The sequence below is a fragment of the Phodopus roborovskii genome, unplaced genomic scaffold, assembly GCF_943737965.1.
Source record: "Phodopus roborovskii unplaced genomic scaffold, PHOROB, whole genome shotgun sequence".
In the NCBI taxonomy this organism is placed as follows: domain Eukaryota; kingdom Metazoa; phylum Chordata; class Mammalia; order Rodentia; family Cricetidae; genus Phodopus; species Phodopus roborovskii.
This window is the reverse complement of record NW_026126469.1, coordinates 15,525,919-15,540,459: the sequence shown is the minus strand read 5'-3', so window position 1 is coordinate 15,540,459 and position 14,541 is coordinate 15,525,919.

Here is a 14,541-nt window from a genome sequence, read left to right as displayed (position 1 = left end):
TTAGTCTGGTTCTCCTGCCTACTATAAGCCAGTCAGCTTCTTTAATTAAACCAATTGCAGTGATATATATTCACACAGTGTAAAGAAATAATTCACACACATGTAACCACCCACATAAAAAAGACACACGTGCACACATACACACACACACTCCCAGACATACACATACACAGAAACATACAGAGACACACATGTAAACATTCATGTGTACACATGCAGACACACATGCATGAAAACACATATACACAGATATACACACATATACATGCACATACACATACACAGACACACACAAGTACACACACAAACATGCACACACATGCATACACACAGACACACATGCATACATAAACACACGTACAGGTTCACAAACACACACATGCAAGCATTCAGACCTGCAAAAATGGAGGATCCTTAGCAGATCAGTATATCAAGTATTTCATCTCTTGACCCTTTCTCTCAGAACCAATAATATCAAATAGCCACACCAAGGCCTCTTGTTTCAGGTCCTCAGGGTATCTCAGAGGAAAGCACTTTCCTGTTGGAGGCACTTTATTTCAGGTTGATTCCTGGTTAAATACGGTATGATGCAGGAGACAGTTTTCCTCTGCCCCTCACTGTGTGTGTGTGTGTGTGTGTGTGTGTGTGTGTGTGTGGTGTAAGTGTGTTATTTGCAGTAGCAAGAAACCAGGAAAAGAGGTCTAATTAAATGAGTATTTAAATCTAGAACAAGTACCCTGGAGTTACAGAAAGACAAAGCTCCTCAACCCAGTATATGACAACAGCTAACAGTGTTTGTCTATGTCAGATTCGTGTGCTGTAATGTCATGCTGCTAGCACAGACCATCCTCAAAACTCACAGCATGCCAGGTATCTAAGGTGCTCACTGCTCCATTGCTGCACAACAAATGGCCACATATTTAGTGCCTTGAAGCATGTGTCTTATCCCCTAGCTTTGGTGGGTCAGGACTCCAGGTACATCCTAGAGGAATTCCCATCTCAGCGTCTCCTGGCAGGCCTTAATCTAGTTATGTGCCAAGGTAGGGTCTCATCTAAGTTTGACTGGGGACAGATCTACTTCCAAGTTCTCATGTCTAGTGACAGCTGGAGGCCACTTGAGGCTTCCTCAAATCAAAGCTAGGAAGAGAGCAGTTGGCAGAATCTCTATTAAGATTGGTGTCACATGTAGTTAAGAGTGACATCCTGTTGCATGTCATATTCTGTTGCTTAGAAACAAGTCACAAATCCTGCATATACTTGAAGGGAAGGGACCCTGCTGGCCTTAGTGGCTTCCTTAGAGTCTGTTCACCACTTCTTTTCACCTCTGAGTAAACTGAGGCCCTAAAGTGGGAGCGGGCCCCTGTCCCACCCTGACTGAACTGATTTGGGTGGTTGAGCTCAGATGTAGGCCTTCTTTTCATCTTGTGCCTTTTCCTGAATAGTTACATATTTGCTACTGTGTGTTATCTCCAGAGCAAAATTCATGAGCTAGGCAACATATATAGAGAAAAGTCTGTCCCCACAGACTGGGGGGGGGGTTGTTTATGGTTGGTTGTGACACTTTGAGTTCTATGACAAAGTGGCACACCATGGTGGGAGCCAGTGGTAGAGGAAAGCTGCTCACACACACCTGCGAAGTGAAGGAGAGGAGGAGGAAGGGGCCAGAGGCCCACAGTTCTTCTCCAGGACAGTTTCAATGGCACAGAGACCTTCACCAGATTCCACTTGAAGGCCTCACCAACTCCAGACAGCACAGTGCTGGCATCATTACCACGTGCACCTTTGAGAGACACTTAATAACCCCATGGCACCAACTTCCACCAAATGAGTTTCAAGTTTATCAAGTCCCTGGTTCAGGTGGGGGTGGTAGCTTTACCCAGGAGCCTTCAATTGCTGCCTGAGGCACCCTCACCCCCCCCCCCCACACACACACCAAAGCACTGGAGTCTCTGGTAGAGAAGGGAATAGTTGTACCTTCCCTGACCCCACACATGTTCTGGGACTAGAGGAGTGGAGAGAACAGTTACCTTGCTAACTGATGGGGGTTTGGAGATGGGTGAGACTAGAAACACTGGGACTGTCAGGGTTTGTTTAGTTCCTCACCCCCTGTCCCTAGTCTTCTTTAACTGAGGTCTAGAAAAGAGAAACGAGTCATTTACACTCAGAGTGGCACTACCTGGTTCTCTTTATTTTAACAAACTCAGAAAAGTTATACAGAATAGATTGGCTTGAGTGACAAATCACCGCGATGAACTGTGGCCAATGAGAAAAGCATCCAAGACTCCCTCCTGGCGCAGCTCTCCTAACAGCCTGTCCCCACGGGATCCCAGATACACTCAGAATCTGGTTTTAAGAGGAAAGAAAGCACAAAACAACAAAAAATCCAACTAAAGAGCAGTCTTGAGCTCAGCCTGTCATGTGGCCACTCAGATCTTGAATTGTGGGTGTGTCCCAGCCCCCTCAATAGCTGATCCCCAGGTGGTCACACATCACTGAAAAAAGCAACATTACATAATAAGTACTGAGTTTTCTCTAAAAGTTCAACTCCTACCTCAAGAGGTGGAAGCAAAGCCCAACTTAATTTGAGATATATGGTGTATGTGTGTTGTGTATATGGTGTGTGTATATATGTGTGTGGTGTGGATGTGTATGGTATATGAAGTGTGTTTAGTGTGTATATGTATGTGTGGTGTGTGTGTATGTGTGTTTGTGTGGTAAGTATGGTGTGTGTGTATATGTTTGTGTGTTGTGTATATGTGTGTATGGTGTGTGTGTGGTCTCTGTGTGTGTGTGTGGTGTAGTATGTGTGTGGTGTGTATGTGTATATGTATATGTGTGTGTATGTTTGTATGGTATGTATGTGTGTGTGGTGTGTATGTGAGGTGTGTGTGTGGTGTGTATGTGTGTATGTATGTGTGTGGTGTGTGTGTGTGTGGTGTGTAGGTGTGTGTGGTGTGTGTGTGGTGTGTTTGTATGGTATGTATGTGTATGTGGTGTGTATGTGTGTATGTGTGTGGTGTGTGTGTGGTGTGTATGTGTGTGGTGTGTATGTGTGTGTGTGGTGTGTATGTGTGTGTGTGTGGTGTGTATGTGTGTGGTGTGTGTGTGTATGTGTGTGGTGTGTATGTGTGTGGTGTGTGTGTGGTGTGTATGTATGTGTGTGTATGGTGTGTGTGTGGTGTGTATGTGTGTGGTGTGTGTGGTGTGTGTGTGGTGTGTATGTGTGTGGTGTGTGTGTGGTGTGTATGTGTGTGGTGTGTGTGTGTGGTGTGTATGTGTATGGTGTGTATGTGTGTGGTGTGTATGTGTGTGGTGTGTGTGGTGTGTGTGTGGTGTGTATGTGTGTGGCGTGTGTGTGGTGTGTATGTGTGTGGTGTGTGTGTGTGGTGTGTATGTGTATGGTGTATATGTGTGTGGTGTGTATGTGTGTGGTGTGTGTGTGGTGTGTGTGGTGTGTGTGTGTGTGGTGTGTATGTGTGTGTAGTGTCTATTTTCTGGGTCCAAGTCTTCAATCTACTCCCTTCTGCCTAACTGTACCATAGTTTATAAAACATTCCAATTTTTCGTCTCAAGTGGCTACCCTTGGCCAACAGTCTCCTAGCAAAGTTATGACCATCATTTCCTCTTCCTCTTGGACTCTTATGAAAGAGGCTTCTGGCTGCATTTACCCGGCATTGTCCTCAGAGAGTAATGGACAGAACAATGAAGCAGGATGTAATGAGTCGTGCCTGTTCACCTTGGTGCTCCCTGTGTGTCTCTAAGGAGCTGAAATCTCTGCATCTGTTAGGGGAGTTCAGGGAACAGCAGGAGGCTGCTCCTTGGACCTGCTCACTCACGGGAACTTGTGTTCCTGGGCCTGTTTGGTCTTCATCTCCCAGTTCAGACTTTCTAACAGAACTCACATTACATGTTTCAGAAAAACAGCCAACAAAATCACTGGGGAAGAAATAAAGAGAGCATTTATTTGAAGAGTAAGATGAGCTTACTCTTTGGGGATGCAACCCACTTTGTGGAGATGTTCTTACCACAGACTCTGCATCAGATTTTGGAAGAGCATGGGCTGGGCTGCTGGCCTTCTGAACTCGTTAACACCTGCATTTGCTGAATGCAGATTACCAGGCACCTCATGCTTGCTGACTGCTGCTTCCAGAACTAGGAGTGGCTTCTATCTCTTCTTTCTAATAAGTTCTTCCTGGTCACCTGCTAGGGGCAGTCCCCTCTGTGAAGCCTCCACTCCCTCACCCTTTTCTCACCATCCACAGAGGCAGGGGCTTTCCTCTCTAGACTCCCCAGAGCCTGCTTGTAGCCCAAGAGGCTGAGGCAGGAAGAATGTAACTCCTAAGCCAGCCTTCTAGCAGTGCTGGCCAGACGAGCTCAGCACTGAAATCAAATGGCATCACCAAAGACTTCAGGTAAACACAAGGCTCACAGGGATGAGAGAGTTCTGGAAATCCAAAGCTCATGCTCCTACTAACTATTCCTGGAGTCACAGCTGGCGTTTTGGCACAAAGCATAGACAGCATATGATGGCCTTTTGTCACTAAGACTCTCTGAGGAATGTCTTTTTTTGCTCATTTTATAGACGAGGAAGCCAAGGAGCAGAGATGAATCAGGTTGATATAAGTCACCTGACTAGTGACAGAGGCAAGTGATAGGTCTTCATCTGATCTGCCTGGCTCCAGAGCACAGCTCATGCTTGCTAGAGCAGTGGTTCTCAACCTTCCTGGCGCTGAGGTCCTTTAATACAGTCCCTCATGGTGTGGTCACCCTCAACCATACAAAATTATCTTCATTATTACTTCATAACTGTAATATTGCCATGTTATAAATCGTAATGTAAATATCTGATATGCAGGATATTTGATATGTGGCCCCTGAGAAAAGGTCATTTGAACCCCAAGGGGTCATGACTCACAGGTTGAGAACTGCTGTTCTAAAGGAATGCCAGTGTGGGGGTTTTGTCTCAGGTTTACATTGACTGTAATGCATTTAACATTTGTTGGTTCTGGGAACACATAGATGATAGAGGTCTTTGTATTCATGAGAGGAGTGGAAACTCAGACAAATCTACACATTTTTTTTTTATGGAATTGAGGCAGAAATGAAACGGTCATAAAGAGACACTATGGGGAAGCGGGCATCGCCTGATGGGACAGAGGAAAGCCTTCGGGGAGGTGGCATGTAAGGAGATGCTTGGTGGATGGGGCGGATATAACTGATCTGTGGAGGAATTTATGCAGGGGCTGTGAGGTTGGAAACCTGTGGGGGGAGCACAGAGGGAGGGAGGCAGGCTGGGTGGCAGGTAGGGCTGGCACATGAAGAAGGGACGTCTGCCAGGAGTTTATGGCCAGTGTAGTAGTACGCAGAGTCAGGAGAGACCCTGCTGTCCAGATGTGTTACATGGCGATGAAGCTCCAGCTGGCTGCTCCAAGGGTCCTGTTGAACTACCCCCTGCTATGCTCCTCCTTTGCAGAGGGCACCCTCACTGTCGCTTTAAAACATTCTCTGCTCCTCCAGCTGTCTCTCCATTGCCCTCTAACTGACTAGAGAGTTCCGTGGGAAACCCTGCTTAGCCTCTCCTCTGCCTCCTGGTTCCCTTACTCACTCCTCCGGTCACATTCCCCCTCTGTGCCATAGCACTGTGCCTCTACTTTCCAACATCCACACAGTCTTTTTCTGCCTGTCTTTTAGCCTGGGTAAATATTAAATCCCATTGTGCACAGAGTCAACAGAAACTAACCCGTGAGATTCCACTTAAATGGCTTTGAAATGAGACACCACCTGAGAGTTCCACCTGTGTTCAAGGGAAGAGATTCAGGTCTACTGACCCAGCCCAGATGACCCCTCTGCCTGAGTAAGCCCAATTTACCTTCTGGCCAGACAGCAGGGGAACCCAATCATTCCTCCACCCGAGGCTCCAGATACACCCTTCCTCCCCTGAGTCGATAGTAGGATGAGTCCACCCACTGAAGCAGTAGCTGAGGATACATATGAGGAGTCTGCTTCACCATTCCTATGCCCATGGCATATGTCTTCCAGCCCCAGACTGGAGGAGGCTGCCCAGAAGCCAAACCCGTCCGGAGGGTCCCAGGGAAATCATCTTCGGATCCACTCAGCATAGAAGCCCTGCAGACAGCAATCTGTTGAGAGACTTCTTTTGAGTCTGCTAGACTTCACAGACTCCAGGCAGTCCCAGCCCTCCTCTACCTCTCTCCACAGTCCCAGACATGCCACTCCTGTCCCTGGCTTTGTGGGTCCTGGTTTTGGATGTTGTACTCTCACACTCAGCTCCACTTGGAACTCCTTTCTACTTCCTATAAACTGCTAAAGCTGTGAGCCCTGTGACTTGACTTTCAAAACGGAGACCCTGGCTGACAGAATAATTGTCCAAATTCCAAATGATGGTCAACTACAGAAAAAAAAAAATCAAGAATAGTGACAAATTTAGTATAATGGACCATCATAGACAGGGACAGTGATTGAAAAGGCAATGGGAGGCGAAGTGAGTGAGGGCCACCCCAAGTTTAACTACTCAAGCTTGCTCTTTAAGACTCACATGACAAAAGGGAAAAATGATTCCTACAAGTTACCTATCACCTGACCGCCACATGTATCCCCATATACATGTGTGCCCCACCCCACAAACACACACTAAAATATAAGTGTAATTAAAAAAAAAAAAAAAAAGAACTGGATAAGGAACTTAGAAATTGATGAGGCAAATGAAAGTGGGTGGATTACAGCATTCTCCAGAGATCTTTCTTAACATCCGGACTGGATTCATCTTGTAGACTTTCAGTCAGAAAGCAAGTGGATTTCTTATATGTACGTGATTTCAATTCTGTCTAGTTCCAAAAATGATGGAAGAGGCATAGACATTTCACCAACCAGGAAAAGAGATAGAATGCATTACACGTTGACCAAGGCCTTAAAACTATGTGGCCTCTTCCCCTCTCTGTCTCCCACAGGTCAGATGAGGGGGTCAGAGCAGATAATACACACAGTGCTTCTCAGAGTTTTTTGCCTGTGGTTTATGGAGGAAGCCAGCCCTTCTTCTCCTGCTTTCTTTCAGGGATGAATCCACTGTCCATATGTTTTCTCGAGCACATATCTTACCACTGGCATTCCTTGTGCGTCAATTTCCTTGATTGATCATGAGACATCTGGGTCAGAATGATTTACTTAACTTTATTTAATGTGCATTGGTATGAAAGTGTCAGATCCCCTGGAACTGGGGTTACAGACAGGTGTGAGCTAACATGTGGGTGCTGGGAATTGAACCCAGGTCCTCTGAAAGAGCAGACAGTGCTCTCCACTGTTGAGCCATCTCTCTAGTCCTGCTTTTTGCAGTCTTAACACAAGGCTTTGCACATGACAGATACCCACCAAATACTGTCCAGGGAACTGAGATGTGGCCAGCAGGTGACGAAGCAGTTGAGGAATGAAGTGGGACACACGTGTGCTTTGCTAGGAAACAGAGCTTCTGAACAGCCTCTCTGAAAACTGCAGGAGCCCTTCCCATGCCATCGCAGGCTGTAGAATACCGTAAACTTACAAGAATCCCAAGTCTCCTTTGTGTTCAGAGGTTTCTCAGTTGGTGCTAGCTTTCCAGTAGGAAAGTAAGTGGCAAGGAGAGTTGGCTGTGGCCACCCCCTTACTCAAAAGTGTTAGGATGCTGTAGGTAGGTGGTTTCTACTTGATCTGAGCCAGTGTGATGTCAAGATAATTCCTAAGTGGGAAGCTCAGTCCTTGGTCCCCATGTTCCAACACTCAGGAGTAAATACTCTGGCAGTCCACATGCATCAAGGCCTTTACTGTGGAGACTGCTGCTGCAAGGGTTCCTGAAAGCGGGCGTACAGTGGCGAAAGACTCTACCAAGAGTACTGAGGTGATTGCTGGGCAGTAGTTGTGCAGGTAGTAGTTGTGCACACCTTTAACCCCAGCACTCAGGAGGCAGAGGCAGGTGGATTTTAGTGAGTTCAAAGCCAACCTGGTCTACAAAGAGTTTTTCAGGACAGTCAGAACTGTTACACAGAGAAATCCTGGCCATGGTGGTGGTGGTGGTGGGGGGGGGGCACTTTGGTGATGTCATTTCCTTTCTACATAGTGCTTGTTTGTCACTGTTTTTTGTTGTTGTTGTTTGTTTTGTTTACACATTGTTGGTTTTATTATCCCCTTTGGAAAATGAACCTCGTAAATAGGGTCTCTTGAATTGAGACCATTGTCAAAGTATGCCCCTATTGGGGTAGTTATGAGCATGTTGTTATATACAATAGTCAGGGTGTCTTCTCATTTCCCAGATAGCACACATTCCAGAGTCAGATGACTGCCAAGGTCCCAGCCAAGAAGGTCAGTGGATTCAGTGGGCAGAACGCACTGTGGAAACTCAAGTGAAGAGCCTGAGAAATGACCAGGCAGGTGCTCTGCCTTGCTTGGCTGAGCAGGAACACGAGAAGAAAAATTAAATAATAAAGAGAAGATGATGGCAACATTCAAAAAGCAAAATTCTAAGGCAGATAAATGCTAAGTTAGGTGATATTTCTTGGCGTAGAACCAATGGCATTGGCACTTGCATCTACGGGGACCTAGGCACAGGTGAGCAGCACTCTGCCAAGTTGGCCAGGGAGGGTAAGCTTTTGAGAACAGCAGGCTCTCTGAGCTCGCAGAACAAGCTGGAGACATGCCTGGAGCCACTGCCTGGGTCTTCTGGCTCCAGTGCAGCTACCCAGGCAAGGTGAAATAAGCCCAAACTTGTTTCCCCTAAGATCATCTGTGTCTTACAGAGCCAGAGGGTCAGGAAGGAAAGAGCAATTTGATGAGTTGCCACAGCCAATTGTGTGTAACCTCAGTTATTTCTTCCTGCTTTTTTTTTCTTCCCAAAGTATTTATTAAGATTCACCAGCTCAACTGACTTCCCAAGCTGCCCCTTAAGCTCGAGCAAATTGCAAATCTATAGTTTCTTTGAAGTGCCTCCTCCCAGTCTTTAAACACAGCAATTCAAACATTTCTTTGTTATCGGGGCCTCTTTATTTGGCTGGGTGGCCAATATAGTAAAGAGTTAACCGATACATTCTCATCCCTCTGCCCCAGACATATCCGGGATTTCCTTTTACCCCAGGCCTTCCTCTCCCATCCAAACAACTGGGGCTCACCCCCATCAGTTAGTGCTTCCAGGAAGGGTGCTGTGTCTGTGTGCTGATAGCCATAGCATGCTTTCCTGTTGTATTGTCTCCAGTGGAGGTAGGGGTGGGAGCCTGGTGACAGAACTGGAAGGGTAAACAGGGTCAGATTATGGTGACTCAAGCCAAACCAAAAGTTTTCCCTTCATCCTGTAGGCTGTGGGATGACCAAAGAGGCCAGGATTCTGAAGAGGAACATCACAGCTGGATTGGGAGCTTAGAAAGGATGATTGCTGAGCTATGATGATGGGGACACCAAAGAGTTGAGTGTAGGAAAACTAATTGCCAGGCTTTGGGAAGTTCCTGAAGAAGGGATGCTGGTGGGCTGCTCAAGACAAACAAGAAAGGTGGATCTAGAAGGGGAAAATGCAGATCAAGAATATCTGCTAGCTGGGCTACCTCACCCATAATCTCAGATTCTCAGGAAAATGGGCTAAGTGGGTTAAAAGTTTGCGGCCAACTGGGAACACTTAGGGAGACTGTCTGAAAAGAAGGTAAAAAGGACTGTGCTTCAGTAGCAGAGCACCTGCCTAGGATGCCTAGGGCCTTTGGTTTGATACCAGCATCTGGGAAGAAAAAAAGAATGTAGGGTGATGAATGCAGAGAGAGTAGAGGGGGCATGATGTTGGAGAAAGGGAAGTGGACCAGAGAAAATCAGAGCAATGGTATTTCTGTCCTAGAGTCTATATTACATCTAGAAGAAGTAAGTGGGTAGAGAGCTCTGACAGGGTATGGAGCTGTGGGGAAGGGATGGTGAAATCGATCCCAGGCACACTGCTGAGGTAAAAAAGCTCTTGGTACATACAGGTTGGCATGCTCATGGGGAGTTTGAAACACAGGTCTAGGCTCAGAAAGAGACCACAGCTAAAGAGGACTTACAAACCAGGTGAACGTGGAAGCCACATACACAGAACTCAGGTGGATTTCTCCTGTGCCCTCTACTGAAACCATAGTTTCTGTGTCCTAGACACTGTTGTACACTGATTGTCCTAAAGCACAGATCAGACTCAGTGCCATATCATAGGGCATCCTTTGTTGGGTTTCCAAAGCACAATGAAATATTTCCTACAAGGTTCTTTACCAGCTGGCTGACTCTGTCCTTCCAGAATTTACTTCCTGTGAATTCAAGCATGCCTGCATCCTTGCAAATCACACCATCTTTTCTCGAATATGTTTTAACCCTTATTGAATTCTCTTCTGTCTACTCCAAGTACTTCTTTCATCTCTTCCTGTTGAAAGTTTATATTGATTCTTCAAAGAGTGAAGTGGGCTTGTTCTTAATCCCCCCTACAAGTGATCTTTTAGGATCTTGCATCTTGGTTTAAACTGTGATTGGTTAATATTTTTCCTCTGAGACATCCCCTGCTATACACCACCACCACCACCACCAATAAATGCCTTGTGATGCTCACCAATCTAAAAGTACTAGGGCCAAATTTTTTACCATCTACCTCCATGAAGGGGTATACAAATACAGAGAAGAGCTGTGTTAGATCTTGGTTTTTGAGATTCAGAAGTCAAGAATGTAGAGTTACAAAACTAGACCTTTGAGTTTATAGTTTATGCAATATAGAATAGATCATTTAGGAAAAGAGATTAAAACCCAGACTTCCTCACCCATAAATTAGAGAAGGTTCTCTAGACCAGAGTAAATGAGAATGTGTGTGTGGGGACTATACTGAGAAAAGGGAGGGGTGTGGTATTGAAGATGAAAGAGCCAGGTTTGGAGGTGTCACTCAGACAGAAAAATCAGTCCCAAGGACCATGCCGACTCTACTGGCCTGCAGTGGCAGCAGAGAAGCACCCACAGATCACCTGGCCACCCCTGCAAGTGTCCATCTCACCTTTACCCTGCTAATGTTAATCCAAAACCCGAGCCACAATTTTGAGCCAAACTTGAAGCAAACGTAATACTGACCAAGTTGATGGGCTCTAGCCTGGTCCATCCCTGGCTTCCCAGGGAATAGCCACATGTCATATTTTGCAGGGATTTAAAAAGGCAAAATCCACAATCCATTGCATTTCCCATCAGGTCCAAACAGAGGCAAGAGTACATTCTGACATATTTTCTCTCTATATACCTCCTGCCCACCTATGAACAAGCACTTCTGGTACAGATGGGTGGAACAAGCCTATTTAGGGGAGTGAAAACATGTGACTTGTTGTTTCTCAAGAACTACAGCTCCCAGCATTCCAGGAAGTTACTGTGTTCTTAGGTAAATATGGCTTACAACATCACGTAAGTCCTGCCTTATCTTATTGTTTCTGAATGGAACACTGACAATTCTGTCACAAATAGCCTCTACCATTCCTAGCTTTTGCTTTGGATCTCCCTGCCACTGTCTTCTTAAGGAGTGCCTGTATGGACTCCTCTTTGATGTATCCAGTTCAGATGTGGCACCAGGTTTCCAATGGAATGCTATTATAGATTACATTTTCCAAAGATAATTATTAATGGGGTCTCTTTTCCCAATGCTCCTCTTCCAGTAGGACTTAAGCAAGATCAAATGATATTGTGACTTCTGAACTCAGGACAAAAATCAAAGTCACAATGGGCAGTGGTGACTCACACCTTTAATCCCAGTACTCAGGAGGCAGAGGCAGGTGGATCTCTTGTGAGTTTGAAGCCAGCCTGGTCTACAGAGAGAGTTCCAGGATAGCCAAAGCTGTTACACAGAGAAACCCTGTCTCAAAACAAAATAAAACAAAACAGGAATCCATTCATGGAATTTGTAAATGGTCCAAAAAATGTAGCTAATTTGAGTTTGGGTATTCTGGTCACTTGAGAAAGGAGAAAAGGAAGAACCTTGTCATTGGTCATATGAAAGACAGAAACACTAGATCTTACTTTTTCCACTCACAAATATGTCTTATTGACCAGGTGACCAAGGTAAGACATCTTAAATTCTTCTTTTGGAATAACATTTGAATAAGAAGCTCAGTACCTAATGTGCTAAAATAAAATTATGAACTTTCCAAAGATTTCTTGAGAGCTCAGACTATGTGTATCTTCCCCTTTTTCTCATCCGTTTGCAGGTGTGCATGTGTGTGTGAGTATGTGCTCATGTGTATGCATGTGTGTGAGTATATACATGTTTGTATGAGTGTATACATGTGTGCATGTCTGTGAGTATGTATGATTGTGCACATGTGTGTATGAGTGTGTGAGTAAGGAATAGTTTTTCCCCTGTCGCCGGTACCACCGCCACGCCACCCCCAATTAACACACTGAGACTCTGTATTTGATATAATGCTGTTGGCTAGGTACTAGTTTCTTATTGGCTAGCTCTGTCTTAATTATTAACCCATTTCTATTAATCTAAGTATTTCCATGTGGTCTCATCTTACTGGGGAGTGGGGCCGGCGTCCGCTCTCTCCAGACTCTCCATCTTGACTCCTCCTTACTCCTTCCTCTTTCTTCCTTGTCTTCTAGTCCCTCCCATCTTCCTTTCCTATTGGCCAACAGTGCTTTATTCATTAACCAATAAGAGAAACATATTTACAGAAGGACATCTCCCATCACATGTCTGTATGTGCCTGTGTTTATATGTGTGTGCTTATATATGTGTGTGTGGTCAATTCAAGGCCAGAATAGGACCTGCCCCAAGCCGGGCAGGGTATCTGACATGGGGAGAGAGGCCACCACTTGGATAACATTCCTTCAATGATGGGTTTGGAAACTGGGTGTGCCAGAACTTTCCTGGAAAGTTTGTTTTTGCTGAGTTTTAAGCCTGACTTCAGACCATTAGCGCTAGTGGATAATGCCAGTTTGTTCAAACATGTAAAGAGCCAGCTGTCTTAGAAAGGAGGCTATCTCTTGCCAAGTGAGAGTTTTGTGGTCTGGCTTGCCTGTGTGCTTGATCATAGAACTTTTTAAAGAAAATTCTAAGGAAAGGCTGGAGGGTTCTGGATCTCCCAGATGGAGGGTTGGGTGAGTTCATGGTGGTCACTGCTTCCTGGGGGTCTTGGGATTTGCAGAGTCTGACTCAGGTAGCTTGAGGGGACACCAAGGTTTGGCAGGCCTCCCTGCCTCCTAGTTAAGTTGATGCTCGCCAAAGGCTCCAGTGAGCCTGGCTAACTCAGCCTGAGGAAGTAAGACCTTCCAACTGACCCACCAATATTGGGTGACCCTTTCACTGGCCTCAATGATGTTCTTCCCCCTACTTTAAGAACCTTCTAGACTAGTGCATCTCAATCTTCCTAATGCTACAAACCTCTAATACAGTTCCTTGTGTTGCTAATTCATAACTGTAACTGTCCTACTGTTACGAATACCAATGTAAACATTTGATGTACAGGAAATCTGATATTCGACCCCTGCAGAGGGGGTGTTTTGTCCCCAAAGGGGTTGAGACCCACAGGTTAAGAACCTCCGTTCTAAATTGAAAACATCCATGAGCAAAGACAGCATGCAGGAAGGGTCTCTGTGTGAATTTAGTCAGCAAATGTGTCACTACAACTTTTAAAGGCAAGAATGTTTTAAGCAATTATTACGGATGTAAGACAAAGTAGTCAAAGGGACAGCAGTGACAAATGTGGGGACAACTAAGCCCATTGTCCAGATCTTTCCTAAGCTCTGACTGCTGTGACACACTCTGCTGGCTGCTGTGACCACCTGGCAGCTATTGCCATGTCGCTTGCCTCTGGGAAGCAAGGGGGTTGTAGTGTCAGTGCCAAACAACGTATGAAAATTTAACTTCCCTGTTTCCTCATGTGTGTGTGCATGTGCATGTTAAACTCACTGCTGTTTTCACAATTTTAAACAGATCTTTTCAAGTGCTGAACTTAGAGTTTCTGACCCTGAGTATTTAAAACTTAATTCCCGGTGGGGTCTCCTAGTCATCCCATGCATATTCCAGCCCCTGTCACTGTATTCTCTGTTCTTCTCTGTGCCTGCCATTCTTCCTGCCCCATCCCTCCCAAATCCTGCCCTCCTACAGGATAGAACATTTCCTCTAGGAGTGGTGCCCAGGTTTCCCAACAACATCGGGGTCAGCAGGGTGTGTCCACCTGTCCAGAGTGACCAACCACTATTGTTTCCCGGTGACCAATCGCCTCTGTTGTTTCCTGGTACACTGCATTTCGATGACCGAATAACAAATGAGCACAAACCAAGCAGCTTAAAAGTAAGTTAACTGTGTTAGCCCAAGGGGATGATTTGGATATCTACCAGCTGAAACACCCTTCTGTACTCGTCCAGCTTGCCTTTACCATGCAGGCCCTCGTCAGCTGTCAGCTGGAAGTCATGTGCCCTGCTGTACCTACTCCATCTGCTTTAAATTGCTCTGCCTTCTCTCTCTGTCTGAGGCTGGTATTTCAAGGGCTCCTTTGGTAAAGTCAGGCCCACTCTGCTGGTTTCTTT